Genomic DNA, 15740 nt, shown 5'->3' on the forward strand with positions numbered 1-15740 from the left:
TGAGTAACACCATATAGTGTTAAAAACACACTTTAATGTGTAATAAATCAACACTCTTAGTGTTGGTAAGTAACACCATATAGTGTTAAAAACACACTTTAATGTGTAATAAATCAACACTCTTAGTGTTGGTAAGTAACACCATATAGTGTTAAAAACACACTTTAATGTGTAATAAATCAACACTCTTAGTGTTGGTAAGTAACACCATATAGTGTTACAAATACACTGTAAAGTGTTAAAAAACAACACTGTGAGTGTTAAATATTTAACACTATTTAAGAGTTAAAATATTAACACTTTCAAAAGTGTTACTTTAACTCCAACTTGGTGAGGATTATATAAACACCAAGAAAGTGTTAAATTTGACTCTATGAGAGTTAAATTAACACTAAGGATTTTGCTGTGTAGCGGTGTTCACACCTACTTCCCCACACTACTAATGAATCAGATGACTTGCAATATAAACATGTACTTTGCGATTTATATGTAAATGACAACTCGCTTTGTTTCAGTAAAATATTTCTCAATATACATATATAAATAAAAAATATTAAATGTTCACAAGTATTTCTAAAGCACACATTATGTCTGCATTCAATGTAATAAAAATATATTTGTTATAGTTGCATCATGGTCCGTTTCCACAAACATATCCTCCATATATTTCAAAAATTAAGTTTGAATAGATTCTTTGCACACAGTGTCGCTGCAGACGAACTGTGAGGCTGGTCAAATCTGATAACATGCACAAAGATGTACCTCTATTTCGTTTCATTACACCACTCCTTTAATACATTAATTATATTATATTATATCATGGAATTTTTTAAAGTAAAATTTAGTTCAATACAAATAATCCAACACATTTCAAGCCTTTTTTTGTTTTGTTGATATGGGCTCACCCAAATCAAAAAAGACTTGACTCCAAATGATAGAATGTTAGATAAGACCCATCTGGAAAAAAGGGACATTTTGTATTTATGAATTCATTACTAGAATATTTTCAGATTGAGGCTGGGATGCACCAGTATACAGCTCAAAGTTAAAATGATGGTTAAACACAGCAGATAGCTGAATGTGAAAACAGCAACACAGAAGAGAAATTGCACACAAAATGAGATTATCTTAAAAGAAAATCACTTTAAATGTGTCTCAGCTCTCGTGTACACAAGTCGACTCTCAGAACTCGCCCCTGCACTTATATTTGCCATTGTTCTTAATCGACAGCATAGACATCTGCGATATTCACTGTATTCATCAATACATCAATATTCATCATTCCTGTTTGTTTGAGGTTTATGTTATTTCGAACTTGGCTTTATATAGAAAACTGTTTTTATATAAAAAGAATGTTGTGTATTTTTGTTTTTCAGCCATCTGCTGCTGAGGATGCGGAGAACGACATTGTCGACACAGTCATGGGCATTCACACAGTCCGTCAATTTGAGGAGCCAGATGACATCGGAGTAGTCATTGAAGGAGTGAAAGTCCTCCAAAAAGTCACAAGTGCTACAATGGCTTTCATCATGCTGTTTGGGCTGATCTATGCTCTGGATCTCAGTTTCCCAGACAAGCTGAAATACACTTTTGAGTTTGTCCAGAAAATACTGATGAATCTTGATGGACACAGGCTCAACACGAAAATACAGCAGTTGAAAATCAAGCTGTTCATGTGAAAGGAGGAACGGGTGACCAAGAACACTGGGACTGACACTTCATTCACTGCATATATACTGTTATACATTTCTGTAATTTAAGGCTTCCGGTTGGAACATAAGTTCATAAGAAAAAGTAAAAAAAAAATATTGACAGTGACAAATGTTCACCATTGTCTAAGGAGAGCTCTGGTGATTTTTAACCCCATTATTGTTTTCCTGAGGGTCACCCCATGTTGAGGGAAGCTAAAAACCTACGGAATAGCTATAACACTAACCTATGGGGGCAATGTTACATAGGTCTTGGTATTAGGGATGGGCGTGAGGAATCGATTACTCGAGTACTACTCGTTACAAATGAACTCGATTGGAGGAAACACAAACTCGAGTTAAAGTTTTCTGAAAATGTATCAATTTTCTGTTTGGCGCCACATTGCAAGGCCCAGATGACATGGGGGAAAGTAGTGAAGCACAAGCCTGCAGCGTCGAAAGCACTTCAGAGGCACTTGACACCCTCTTCGGGGAGGACTACTACGTAAATACTAGCGACGTCAACGAGCTAGAAGCGTATTTCAATGAGCCATGCATCCGTCCACATCAAAACCCCATGGAGTGGTGGAAGTCAAATGGGGATCGGTACAAAAAACTGAGCGTTCTGGCAAAGCAGCACCTGGTTATCCCCGCCACCTCCGTGCCAGCGGAGCGAGTGTTCTCTGCCGCGGGACTGATAGTTAATAGAATGCACTCTCGTCTGTCTCCAGAGCACGTCGATATGCTGGTTTTTCTCACAAAGAATTGATTTCGGTTTTCGCATAATGTTTCGTTCTTTTTTTTAAACCGTTACAGGCCTTTGTTCGGTGATTGTTACTGGCCTTTGTTCGACGCATATTTATTTGTTATTGTTAAGGATGTGTTTACTTTTGAACGTTAATAATATGTAATGTAATAATTAATAATAGGTTATATTAATAAATAATGAATAGTCTCTGATAACTCTGACTCTGACTGATTGAGAATAAGCATTAGGCTACATGTTGGGTTGGTAATATTGCCGTTAGCGTTAGGGTTAAAAAAAAAAAAAAATAGATAAACGAGTACTCGATTGATCCTCGAGGAATTCAATCGATCACTCGAGTTTGGAATTTACTACTCGTGCCCATCCCTACTTGGTATAGTTTTCTGATTGTATTTAGAAGCCCCAAAAGCGGATAAAGCTTGCCCCCATAGGTTAGTGTTATAGCTATTCCGTAGCGCCGGCAGCCAGTGCAGATCTCTGGCTTGGTCGACTAAATTTTCGTCTGGTTTTTAGCCTCCCTCAACATGGGGCGACCCTCAGGAAAACAATGATGGGGCTAAAAATCGCCAGAGGTCTCCTTTATCTAATGAATCCTGAAGGAACAAATACTTTATTATTAATATATATTTACTACTTTAGCTTTTATTGTAGTCCAATTGTTGTCCAAATGTTTGCGTGCATGAGCACAGTTGTATTTTGAGCATGTTTTATTCAGAGCTATATTGACCTTTTGAGGACCTTATTGAGGAATTACTATAACAACTACTTATTTTGAGGTCTTGTTCGAAAAAAGTAATCTTTTGGCTGTGTCACGTTAAAATTGTACCGGGGTGAAAATTGTACCGGCCTACGTCATCAGTTGTTTACATCTTGACAACCTGCCTGGCAACAAAACGCGATCGTCTGTTGCCGGGCAGGTTGCAAAAACATTCGGCTCATGTTTCCAAAAAGACGAAATAACATAATACAGATAACGGATCGCTAGATAACACTTGTTTTTACTTTATATTTGTATTGTATTTAATTGTTTAATCGAATAGCAACAGGGAAACGGGCGATCGCGTCAAATGACGTAGGACGCGAATGTTCAAGAACCTTCCTACGTCATTTGACGCGATCGCCCGTTCCGGCAACAGACGATCGCGTCGTCTGTTGCTATTCGATTAAACAATTAAATACAATACAAATATAAAGTAAAAACAAGTGTTATCTAGCGATCCGTTATCTGTATTATGTTATTTCGTCTTTGGAAACATGAGCCGAATGTTTTTGCAACCTGCCCGGCAACAGACGATCGCGTCGTTTGTTGCCAGGCAGGTTGTCAAGATGTAAACAACTGATGACGTAGGCCGGTACAATTTTCGCCCCGGTACAATTTTAACGTGACAGCTGCACTAATGATCCTGTTGGGTTTTAATAAAATAACCTCAAACAGATAATGTCTCATGTATGTTATATTGGGGTAGGGGGTAGAATGGGAGGGGGGGATTTTTGAATAATTCATTTCCAATGAACCATATATTTTTAGGTTGAACAAACACAATTTATTTTAACTACTTTAATATAATAACTTTTGTTTACCTCTCTTTGTTACAAATATGTAGTGGTAACTCAATCTAATTTCATTAGATAGATGAATTTAGTTTCAGCTGGACCAACTTAAAAAAAAATTGGTAGATGAACTCAAATACATTGTATTGAATCGATGGACTTGTTTTAGGTTGGGGTAACATATATTTATTGGATGGAAATCCTGCCCACAATTTAATTGAGTTCATCCAATGAGTTGTTTTTTTGAGTGTACCAACCCAACATTTCTACTCACATCGAAACCTCCCGCAGCCACGGAGGGATCAGTATGTATGGACTTAGTAGGACCAGGAGATTGACCTGAACTCACAGCTTTAGCAGCAGCTTCTATTTCTAGGCGCTTCATCTTCACCTCTTTATCCGCTGCTATTTCTAACTCTATTCTGCGGTTGGAGGTGTCCGCCTCCATTTCTAATTCCATTTTCCGTATAGCCAACCGGTGACTATACTCAGCATCTCTCTCTTTCTCCTGCGCCTCAATCTGCAAACGCGCTAAGCGTAGCCTATGGCGGGCATCATCGCTTACCCTAGGACAGGAAAACGGAGAAAATCGGGGCACAGTACGAGGAGGCTTAAGCTCCAAATTAGAGGCCCCATCTGAAGGAACTGAATCCCTGTTGTCCTTCTCTGCGCTAGAAGACAAGGAAGGGGTTGGAATATCGGGCTCACTAGCAGTCACACTGCTGCCCGTACTAAGCACTTTATTGTGTACTAACATACGCACCACAGCTTCTTTCAGTTCGGCTTTTCTCAGACTAGTTGAAACTGCCAATTCAAAGTGTGCCGCAATGGCATACAAATCCTTTTTTTACAGCGGTCAATCTGCTCCACAGAAGGATCACTAAGAAAACTCTCAATATCAAAAGTGCTCATGATTTCTCAAACAGCCTCAAGCCAAACCATCTCTAAACAGCAGTATTTGCAATTTCAGGTCATTTTCAGGAAAAACTAAAGTTAACAGTGTAAAAGGCTACTATTTGCCACTTTACAGCTCCCAAAACATATTTCTGCAGGATAGTCACTGAAATGTGGATAATGTAATGGTTTCCATCAAGAAACTGTCTCTAAACAGCAGTATTTGCAATTTCAGGTCATTTTCAGCTAAAACTGTGGGTAACGCCACACATTCTGCCCAAAGCTGCTATTTATCACTTTACAGCTCTCAAAACACATTCCTGCAGGATAGTCACTAAAAATTAGGATAATGTGAAAGAATACATAGTTTACATGGTTTCCATCAAGAAACTGGCTCTAAACAGCAGTATTTGCAATTTCAGGTCATTTTCAGGAAAAACTAAAGTTAACAGTGTAAAAGGCTACTATTTGCCACTTTACAGCTCCCAAAACATATTTCTGCAGGATAGTCACTGAAATGTGGATAATGTAATGGTTTCCATCAAGAAACTGTCTCTAAAAAGCAGTATTTGCAATTTCAGGTCATTTTCAGCTAAAACTGTGGGTAACACCACACATTTTGCCAAAAGCTGCTATTTATCACTTTACAGCTCTCAAAACACATTCCTGCAGGATAGTCACTAAAAATTAGGATAATGTGAAAGAATACATAGTTTACATCAGGGGTGGGGAACCTTTTTCACATCAAGGGCCATTTCAATTTTTCCAAAGTCCTCAGAGGGCCATACCATTATGAACACATAACTAAAGATGAAAAAAAAAGACAAAAAAAGTCTATAACTGCTGTGTTACTAAACCTCATGTTTGCTGCATTTCTAGACTCACCTAATGTGATGGCTGGAACTGTTTTTCTCTAGCAAGGCGTCTGATGTCAGCTGGCAGTGATGATGATGCTACTCGAAGCTGGTTTTCCAAGTTTGAGTCAGTCAGTCTTGAGCGGAAGCGAGTCTTTGCAAGAGTCAGTTTTGAAAAGAACTGTTCACAGCGATACGTTGTCCCAAACAGAGATGCAAACTTCAGGGCATGTCTCCTCAGGATGGGAAAATCCTCAGCACGAACATACAGTTTGTAAAAGTCCAGCAGAGAAAGGTTGTGGTACTTGGCTTTGAGCTCGTTGTTGTTTTGCAGATCAATTATTTCCATTTGGAGGTTGTCTGGCACATCAGACGGTTGCACATTAAATGGTGTCGCAAACACGTCGAGTTCCTTTTGTATATTTTTCACATCATGAAACCTCTCATCAAATGCCTGGATGAGTTTTGCACACTCACCAGCATATTCAGTCGTAACATCAGGCTTTTGTTCTTGTAGGGTGGGAAAGTGCACAGTGTTTCCCCTTTCCAGCTGTCCTTGCCAAAGCCTTAACTTCACTTCAAATGATTTCACATTTGAAAGCAGAGAGCTGATGAGCTGGTTGGGACCTTGCAGCTTGATGTTTAGCTCTGACAGGTGCTTGCTGATGTCCACCATGAAGGCCAGATCACGGAGGAACTTGCCATCACTGAGCTCCATGACAGGTTTACCCTTCATCTCCATGAAACGTCTGACTTCTTCCCGCAGTGTATAAAACCGTGCGAGCATATTTGCACGACTCAGACATCGCACTTCACAATGATAAACCAGATCACCATACTCTGACTCAAGCTCGCTGAGTAACTCCTTGAACTGGCGGTTGTTCAGCCCTCTGCTTTTAATGAAGTTTATGGTGGACACAACTGTTTTCATCACATTGTTAAGCTTCAGGGAATGTGCACACAAACTCTCTTGATGTATGATACAGTGGCATACAACTAAATCACTTGGATCCAGACTCAGTCGGCTCATTTCTTTTTTGACTAAAGCAGTCAATCCTTTTTGCGCGCCAACCACACAGCAAATTCCCTAGTGTTAAAAAGGCATTGTCAAAATATATGGACTCTTTCAGAGTTATTACAACAACATTGAGAGTAACTTCAACACACCTAGAGTAAGATATCACCCAGTGTAAGTGTACAATTTCAGAGTTAAATGTACAGTGTAAAATTTACAGTGTTAAGGCACATGGACTCTTTCAGAGTTATTTCAACAAAAGCAAGAGTACTAGTGACTGAAGGCAGGTGTTCCTGAGAATAACTCTGAAGCTCTGGAAAGCCCCGCCCCCATTGCATCTTCCTAACTCAGGAACACGTCCACTTTGCTCACATTGCCGTGTTCCCATGGTCGTCATCAGTCTCGGTAAGTTACTTACTTTATTAGTTATTAAACCAATTGTTTTGGCATTGCAGTCACAGCAACATTTAACAATAATGTGTTATAGCTGCTTAACACAGACTTGAGCTGTTTGTATCTTTTCAAATACCGAATTACAAAGGGCTAACGGCCAAGGTCAAAGCTAGCATGAACATGCACATTTAAGTTAGCTTCAACATTGCCGACAGAGTTGGACAATAGTCCGTTAATTAGCGCAAATTAATGTTAATGGCCTGTCGTCCAACTCTCGGCAATGTTGGTCAATTTGAAAAACTGTTAGTGTTTTATTTTTTTTACTCAAAGTTTTCAGTCTGAGTATATTACATAGGGAATACTGGTGCGGGGAGTTGGCTGAACAAGCTTACTGTAGGCCAGGAGTGCCCAACCAGTCGATCGCGGTCTACCAGTAGACCGCCGACAGATCCCAAGTCGACCGCGAGGGTTGAAGAAAAAATAAATAAAAGAATAATAATAAAATAAATTAATAAAAAAAATAAAGTATTTGCGCGGGACATATACGCGCGGTAGCGCATGCGCTGTCAACAGAGCAATAAAAAAAATTAATAAAAAAAAAGAAGGTATTTGCGCGGGACATACGCGCGGTAGCGCATGCGCTGTCAACAGTAGTTGAAAGCCGTCAACAGTACTATTTACGCACTCCTAAACGTTGACATGGCTGAGGGGAAACGAGCTAAGACCTACCATTTTCACCCTGAGTGGGAGGAAGATTATTTTTTTGTTTATTCTCATTCAAAGCCTGTTAGTTTGATCTGCAATGCAACGGTGGCGTTGGCAAAGAAAGGGAATCTGGAGCGGCATTTTAAAACTGTACACGGGAAAAAGTGTTGTGAGGTTAGTTACTGCAGGCTGGGAACGATGCGTGTGGGTTTGCAATGTTGACACTAGACTGGTCGATTTCGGGAGGTTGGCTACTTGAAAAGTAGATCTTGAGTCAAAAAAGGTTGGGCACCCCTGCTGTAGGCACATTCAGTGCGTTTACATGACACTCAAGAAAGTCAAATTATTGGCTTAGTCCGAGGCTTTTAGACGTTTCCCACCAAGCGTGGTTATTTGACCGGGAAAAAATGTATTTATATTTTTTGTATTTTTTTTAAGGGCTTTTAGCCGTTTCTACTGATCAAGTTGCATCCAGATATTTTTTCACCTTCATGAATGTTCCACAACGGTGTGCATATGTAGAATCCATTAAATGATGGATTCTGAATTGATTTCATGCAAAAATGAATTTGCATGCAATTATTCTGAGGAATAACTGCTTGATGTTAAAGGGCTTTAAGTTAATCAATAACATATCCCCAGCTTCTATATGCTACTGTCAAAGTGCTGTGCTGTAGATGATAAAATTGTCTCATCTCTGATTTTACAGGTGCCATCATGTTGATAAAAACTAAAATAAATATGGAACAAAAATATGTCAGGATAACTGAGCCAAACTTGGAAGAATTCTTGGATGCTGGTAAGTATTAGTCATACTATATTGTAAAAACAAAAGCAAAGTGGACATTGTCATTTCATGCTATCAATATTCTAATGGTTGAAAATATTTGTCTTGCTCTCTGGCAAGCTAGCTCTTGTGTATTTTCTTTATAGGGTCACAGCAACCAATGGTGGTCAGCTTTGTTGAGTTTGTATTGAGTGTAAAATTGTATGTAAATAATAATGACGATGACATTAGGTGCCCTACACAGTGACCACGTCACTAAGGGTTTTTAGGGTTTAAAGCCTCTGTTTGTGTATTTTTCCCTAAGCTTTCATGAAGTTCTCCATCCCACCACCCACTGAAGGCGTCACAGTGTATGATGAGACGGGAACGGAGGTGGACGCAGACGTCTTTGAAGACGTTGCACAGCAGCCAAATGCTGGTGTATTTACAATCAGATTCAAACACAGTAAGTTTCTGTCATGACTTTTTTTTTCTTTCTGACTCTTCTTTGAGCTAGACTCGGTTAAAAATGTAGGTTGTGGGAAACTGACAAATGGGATTTTTTTTTTCTCTCACACCTCATGTGTAGCATTGGAGGGAGCAACAGGCAGTTCACTGCCTGATGCAGCACTGGAACTTTCTAACTACAACCCTGAAGATTCAGTCATCCTAGAACTTTTATCTTGCACTTCTGATGACACCATCATCCTGGAGGAGGATTCAAGTCCATCTGCAAAATGGCAGAAACAAGACCGAGATGCCAAACACGTATGTTGATGTGTATAATGTTTGATGTGGCAGATTCCTTTGGGGATTGCTCACTTTTTATTGTATTTTCTGTGTTTCACAGTTAGTTGAATCAGCCCTGGCTAAGAAACCAGGTGGAGACCGCATTGTGAAAGAATACAACAGGACAAAAGGTCTAACTGACTCTTCACGGCGACAGATGGTGAACATCCTTGCTGCCGACATGACTGAAACTCATGGGTAAGAGAAACTTTACTGGACTCTTGTTAGTAAAATCTGATTTGGCTGTTCAATCACACCTCTCTGCTTTCATCAGTTAGTTTTGTTTTTATTTATAGACTTAGTTCGTAAACTTTAAACATTCCATCTTAGTAGACTTTTTTGTTATTGTTATTTTACCCGTTGCAGGATGGCACCGCCACGGCATGTCAGAGAGATGTATGCCAAAGGCATAGTTTCCATGTTCCCGTACCTGATGGATCCATATTCCAAAAATGGATATGCAAGTATTTTTATGCATTCAAACAAATATACAGAAACTACAATGCAATAAGCAATTAGATATTGACTGTGGTGGGTGTACACAAGTACAGTTTTCTACTTAGTAAGTATTGTTTGTCTTAATTTAAAGGAACATTTCTATGATGGTGAAAGTGGCACTGGTTATTTAGCATGGAGGCTCAAAACAATCCAGAGGAGCAATGCTACATCAGCGACCAGAACTTCTCCTCGTCAGACTGGTGGAGGGCCGAAAGCTAAGAGAGATGCATTAAGAAGTCCTGAGATGACCCTGACTGAAGAGCAATCCAAGGAGGCCATGTCATTCATGAAGTATTCTTCTGATGAGGCCACTATCAAGCAAAAGATGAAGATTACATTTGAATATCGTCGTCAGATCGTCCTCGATGAAGAGAAATCCTCAGACGTCCTGACTGAATTTCCACGGTTCCGAGACGTCAAAGGCCTGGTAAATGAGTGTTTAAGCATACAACACTACAAATAACCTGAACTGTCACTTTTATGTTTCTTAACTCTTGCTATGTCATTTATCTAATGCAGGTTGAGCAAGACTTCATCTTGCAGTTTGGAGAAGATGTTGTTTATTGTTTTATTGTTTATTGTTTATTGTGGATCCCCATTAGTTGTCGCAGAAGCGGCAGACTAGTCTTCCTGGGGTCCAATTAAAATCAGAACATACAAACAATTAATCATCACTCAAATACAGTAAAAGTAGTGACAAAACTACAAATACATAGCAACAGTCAAACAAACAAACATAATTCATTGAGCGCCAAGCCAAGTCAGAGTCCCGAGTTCATATTTAACATAAATAAAAATAGGATTTAATTTGCCTCTTGAATTCCCTCTTCACAGGTATAACACGAATGTGCGAAGGGAGTATATTCCACAAAGAAATGGACCTATAGAAGGATGTCCTCCTCATTGCATTACTCCTACAGTGTGGGAGCACAACTAGCCCTGCTGTTGCAGATCTAGTACCGTATGAATGAGCATCAGAGCAAAAAACAATTTCATTAAAAAGAGCTCTAGGAACATGAGTGGAAATTACATTCTTAATAAATATCAAGGACCTAATGGATAACCTATCAAGAGCTTTAGGCCACTTGAGATCAGAATGCATCTGATCTACATTTGATCTGTAAGATCTAGCAAGGGCAAGTCTAGCAGCCCGGTTTTGTACAGTTTGTAGTTTGCTTAGGTCAGTCTTAGAGGCAGATGCCCAAATAACAGAACAATAGTCGAGATGGCATAATACTAATGTTTGAACAACCTGTCTCCGTAAAGTAGCTGGTAAGTAGGTGGCACATTTCCGGACCGTAGCAATGCTCCTACTCATCTTGGCAACTATCTGCCTAACATGATCAGGCCTAAAAAAAAAAAAAAGTTTGGTTCCTGTTGGTTGTCAGTTGAGGTCATGGGTAGGTAGGGAATTTATTTTATTTTTTTATTTTATTTTTTCCACCGGCAGCGAATGATAGGTTTTTTTTTTTTTTTTTTTTTTTTTTTTTTTTTCATGGCAAATGAGTACGTTGCTGTGCTCGAAACAGCATCTCGAAGGCGGACGGGATCGTGGTACTCGTGGAGGACACAGATATTTGCTCTGGGGCGCACTTCAGTGCTAAATATTTGAAGTTAAATACAGATGCGATGCTACCGACATTCGAGATCGACACTACATCGCTGGCGATGTCAGTCCATCTGTCAGCTCGGTCCACTTTGCCGGCTGCTGACACAAATGAACAAGCGCACTGCTTGACTTCTTCAAGGACATTTCCAAAAGATTTCGTACCAATCTTACAATTTTGTTTGTTACGTTGTTGCATGGGCAAACAATGGAGACAATGCATACGTCCATCTTTCTCCCGCAACCATATAACAAGCGCTACCGTACCGATATCGCGTCGTCTGCATGCAGATCCTGCGTGAAGCCGTTGTTTTCATTTGAAAACGAGAGAATGCGCTCATCATTGTACAGAATGAAGAGGTGCTGTACAAAAACGTAATTATTTTTTGCATTAAAACATTTTTTTGTGGTTTTTTTTTTTTTCAAGCTCATAAAATAATTTGGGTCGCACATAGATTGACAGGGTCGGTCGGAAACCGGAACCAAACAAAATTTTTTTTTAGGCCTCAGTCCAGGACAGAGTGTTACAAATAGAAAGTCCCAGAAGCTTTAACTTGCTCTCCTGCTTGACTGGCTGACTAGAAATCTGCAGATCAAGCATAGGCTGACTGGCTACATTATGCCGAGATCCAAAGACAATGCTGACAGTTTTTGATAGATTTAAACAAGTCTATTTGCAGTAACCCAATTGACCACTGCTTTCAGATCTTGTGACAGAACGGACTTAAGTTTACAGCATGAAGATGCAGAATAGTACAGTGTAGAATCGTCAGCGTATAAAACCAAAGTGGATTCTTGAATAACAAGCGGTAGATCATTCGTAAAAATTGAAAATAAGAGCGGACCCAAACAACTTCCTTGCGGCACACCACAGTCTATGTTAATGCTGTTGGACAGAGTACCATTCAAGAAAACCTGTTGAGTTCTGAAAGATAAATAATTTTCAAACCAAGAGATTGCCATAGGTCCTAAACCATAATGCGTGAGTTTTTCAATCAACAACTTATGGTCAATTAGGTCAAATGCAGCGCTGAAGTCCAACATGACAGCACCAGATAACAATGAATTGTCAATCCCCCTTAACCAATCGTCAGTCATTTTTACCAAGGCTGTGCAGGTGGAATGACCCTCTCTGTAGGCATGTTGTGCATTACTTATCAAATCATTCTTAGACATATAATCATGGATTTGGTTATATACAATCCTTTCTAAAATTTTACTCAAAACAGGTAGGATTGTTATAGGTCTACAGTTAGGACCACTGAATGTTGATTTGGTATCTTTTGGTATGGGAATAATTTTTCCTTCTTTCCAGATTTTAGGACAGGTTCCATTAGATAGACAGGAATTAAATATGTGACATACTGCAAAGTTTTTGGAAAGGTTGGTTCAAACTCTATATTATTATTATTTTTTATAAATGATCATTACATATGAAAAGGAAATCCAGTTTGTTGAATTGAAAATTAGTTTAAATAAGTATTTGTCCACATAGGTGGCCTACTACATTCAAACAAAAGATCATCCAGCAGAGCAAGGCTCTCCCTACAACAAGTGAACTTGAGGAACTGATTTATTGTGCAGAAGCTACCTCAAATGAAAGGGAAGGGGATGAGGCCTCTCTTGGCTCTGGTAGGTTGTTAAGACTTTTTCCTGTTATGATTCCCCGGTTTATTCTTGGTTCAGCTGTAGCTTTAAAATGTGTTTTGGTTTTCTTTCTTTCTTTTGTATCTGTGTATAGGATGGGACAGTGATCTTTCCTCAATTATCCTCCTCCTCCACCTGATTCCTCCATCAGCCCAAGGCCGAAAAAGACCTGGCAAGGTGTCAGCAACCCAGGCTGAAAAACATCTGGTTGTGTTCATGAAGGTGTGTATTGTTGGTTATCGGAATGTCAAGAGATGTTTTTGTTTTATTTTTTTTGAAATTGTCATTTTTTAAGTAATGACAATTAATGAAGTTTTCAAGGCCTTGAAAAGAAAAATATGGCACATCTGGTATAATTATACTTAAAATGTCTCAATCAAAAGCTTCTGTCGGACTAGTCATCAGAGCTGTGCAGCCCTTGTGTTTTTCCAACATCTGTGATGTTAAATTGATGGACATAGATAAACAACCTATAAATCATCTATTATGCCACTTAAAACTTAACATTTCAAACTCTCAAAATATATGAGATGTATTTAAAACGTAATTGTATACCTTTAATAATAATTACGGTCTTGAACCAGATTAAAGCATTTTATTCTGATCTATGTTTAACTTTACTCCCATCTTTTATCAGAGTGGAACGAGCGTCCAGGAACACGTTGATGCCATCACCAGCTCCACTCAGCCCTATCTTCTTGCCATTGGGATGAATAGGGCCACCATCCATGAGTTCTTCATCGTGATTGACAAGCAGGCCATACCATGCAGGTCAACCAGTTCTCTTGGAGCTTTCGACGAACTCTTTAAGACACACTTTGTGTTTGGTATCATGTACAATCAGATGCTCGAAAACATGTACACCTTTGTACAGACCACTGTGTTCAACATAGACGTAGGCAAAGTCCGGGAGAGCCCTCGTGTCGCAGAGATTCGCGCTAGACTGCTACAGTAGTTTGTGTATAAATTAACTCAGAATGGGGATGATTTGTTTTGTTTGCCGGACACATTTTGTGAGTGTCATCATGCTGATCAGGCATATAAGATTGATTCATGGTTTATGTTCAGGAAAGTCACTGCGCTTAAAATGCGCTCAAGTAAGATGTTGTCATGTTTTTGGAACCTTTTCTGGTTTCAGAAAACACTTAAACTCAAAACATGCTAAGGAAATTGAGCCTGAAGTTGAAATGGATGATATTGTTTACAGTGATGATGTTGCAATTAATGCTCCGTCACAACATTTTGAAGTATCAGCTAGTGGCTCTCAAGTCGTGCCAGTATCCAACGTGAGTATTCATGATATGTGTGCCTCTGCTATTGCACATCTTCAGGTTTCTGGTGTAGGCCAGTCTACTTTAAATACTTTAGTGTCAAATATGGAAGAGGTAGTACTCGAAGTGCAGAGTCAAGCCAAAGATGCAGCTTTGAAATGCTTAGCTTCTCAGGATACTGGTTCTAAAGAAAAAGTAGAACAACTGTTTGAAAAACTTGAAAATCCTTTTACCTCACTGAATACAGAATCAAAACGAAACGTATTTTTTGAGAAAAAATGGAAAACTGTTCAACCTGTTGAAAAAGTACTTGGTGTCAGATTTGAAAATAGAAGAAACCAATCTACTGGAACATATGATCAAGTCGTTGTAACAGACAAATTTGCCTATGTTCCAATTCTGCAAACATTGCAGTCTATTCTGGAAAATCCAAACCTCAGGGATATGTTGACATCTAGCCATACTCCCAAGGATAATGTATATTTTGATGTAAAAGATGGGTTGTATATGAAGAGACATCCTCTTTTTTCAAATGAAAGTTGTGCATTGCAAATTCAATTATTTTATGATGACTTTGAGACCGCTAACCCATTGGGATCTAAAAAAGGTATACATAAATTGGGGGCTATATATTTTACACTGAGAAATTTTCCCCAAAGGTAAATTCTTCTTTGGTGAATATACATTTGTGTGCACTTTTTCATGCCCAGGACATTAAAACATACGGGTTTGACACCATACTTCAGCCCATCGTCAGTGACCTAAAAGTGCTTGAAACTGATGGGATTAAAGTTCCCACTTTAAAAAGTCCTGTACATGGCAGCATTGTGCAAGTCACCGGGGATAATCTTGGTATTCATGGCTTGTTTGGGTTAGTAGAATCATTCAGTGCAAGGAATTGCTGTCGCTTTTGTGTCTTAGAAAAAAGTCATTTTCAAACTGTGTTTTGCGAAGATGAAGAAAGTGTGATATTCCGAACAAAAGACATGCATGAAGAACATTGCTATACTGCACAAACAAATCCACAGCTACCTCATGTTTATGGTGTCAAGCGTTCATGTTTATTGAACTCTCTGCAATATTTCCACACAGTCGAAAATTATTCTGTAGATATCATGCATGACGTTTTAGAAGGAGTAGGACAGTACGAGCTTAAACTTGTATTGGAGTATGTTCAGGTGAACTTTATAACTGCAAGAGAGATGGCACGTAGAATAGAGTCTTTTAACTATGGCTACTCTGAAAGGAGAAATCGTCCCCCTGCAGTGAAGTTATTTGATGGAAGCAACGATTTGGG

This window comes from Anoplopoma fimbria, unplaced genomic scaffold (assembly GCF_027596085.1).
Source record: "Anoplopoma fimbria isolate UVic2021 breed Golden Eagle Sablefish unplaced genomic scaffold, Afim_UVic_2022 Un_contig_7917_pilon_pilon, whole genome shotgun sequence".
Taxonomy (NCBI): domain Eukaryota; kingdom Metazoa; phylum Chordata; class Actinopteri; order Perciformes; family Anoplopomatidae; genus Anoplopoma; species Anoplopoma fimbria.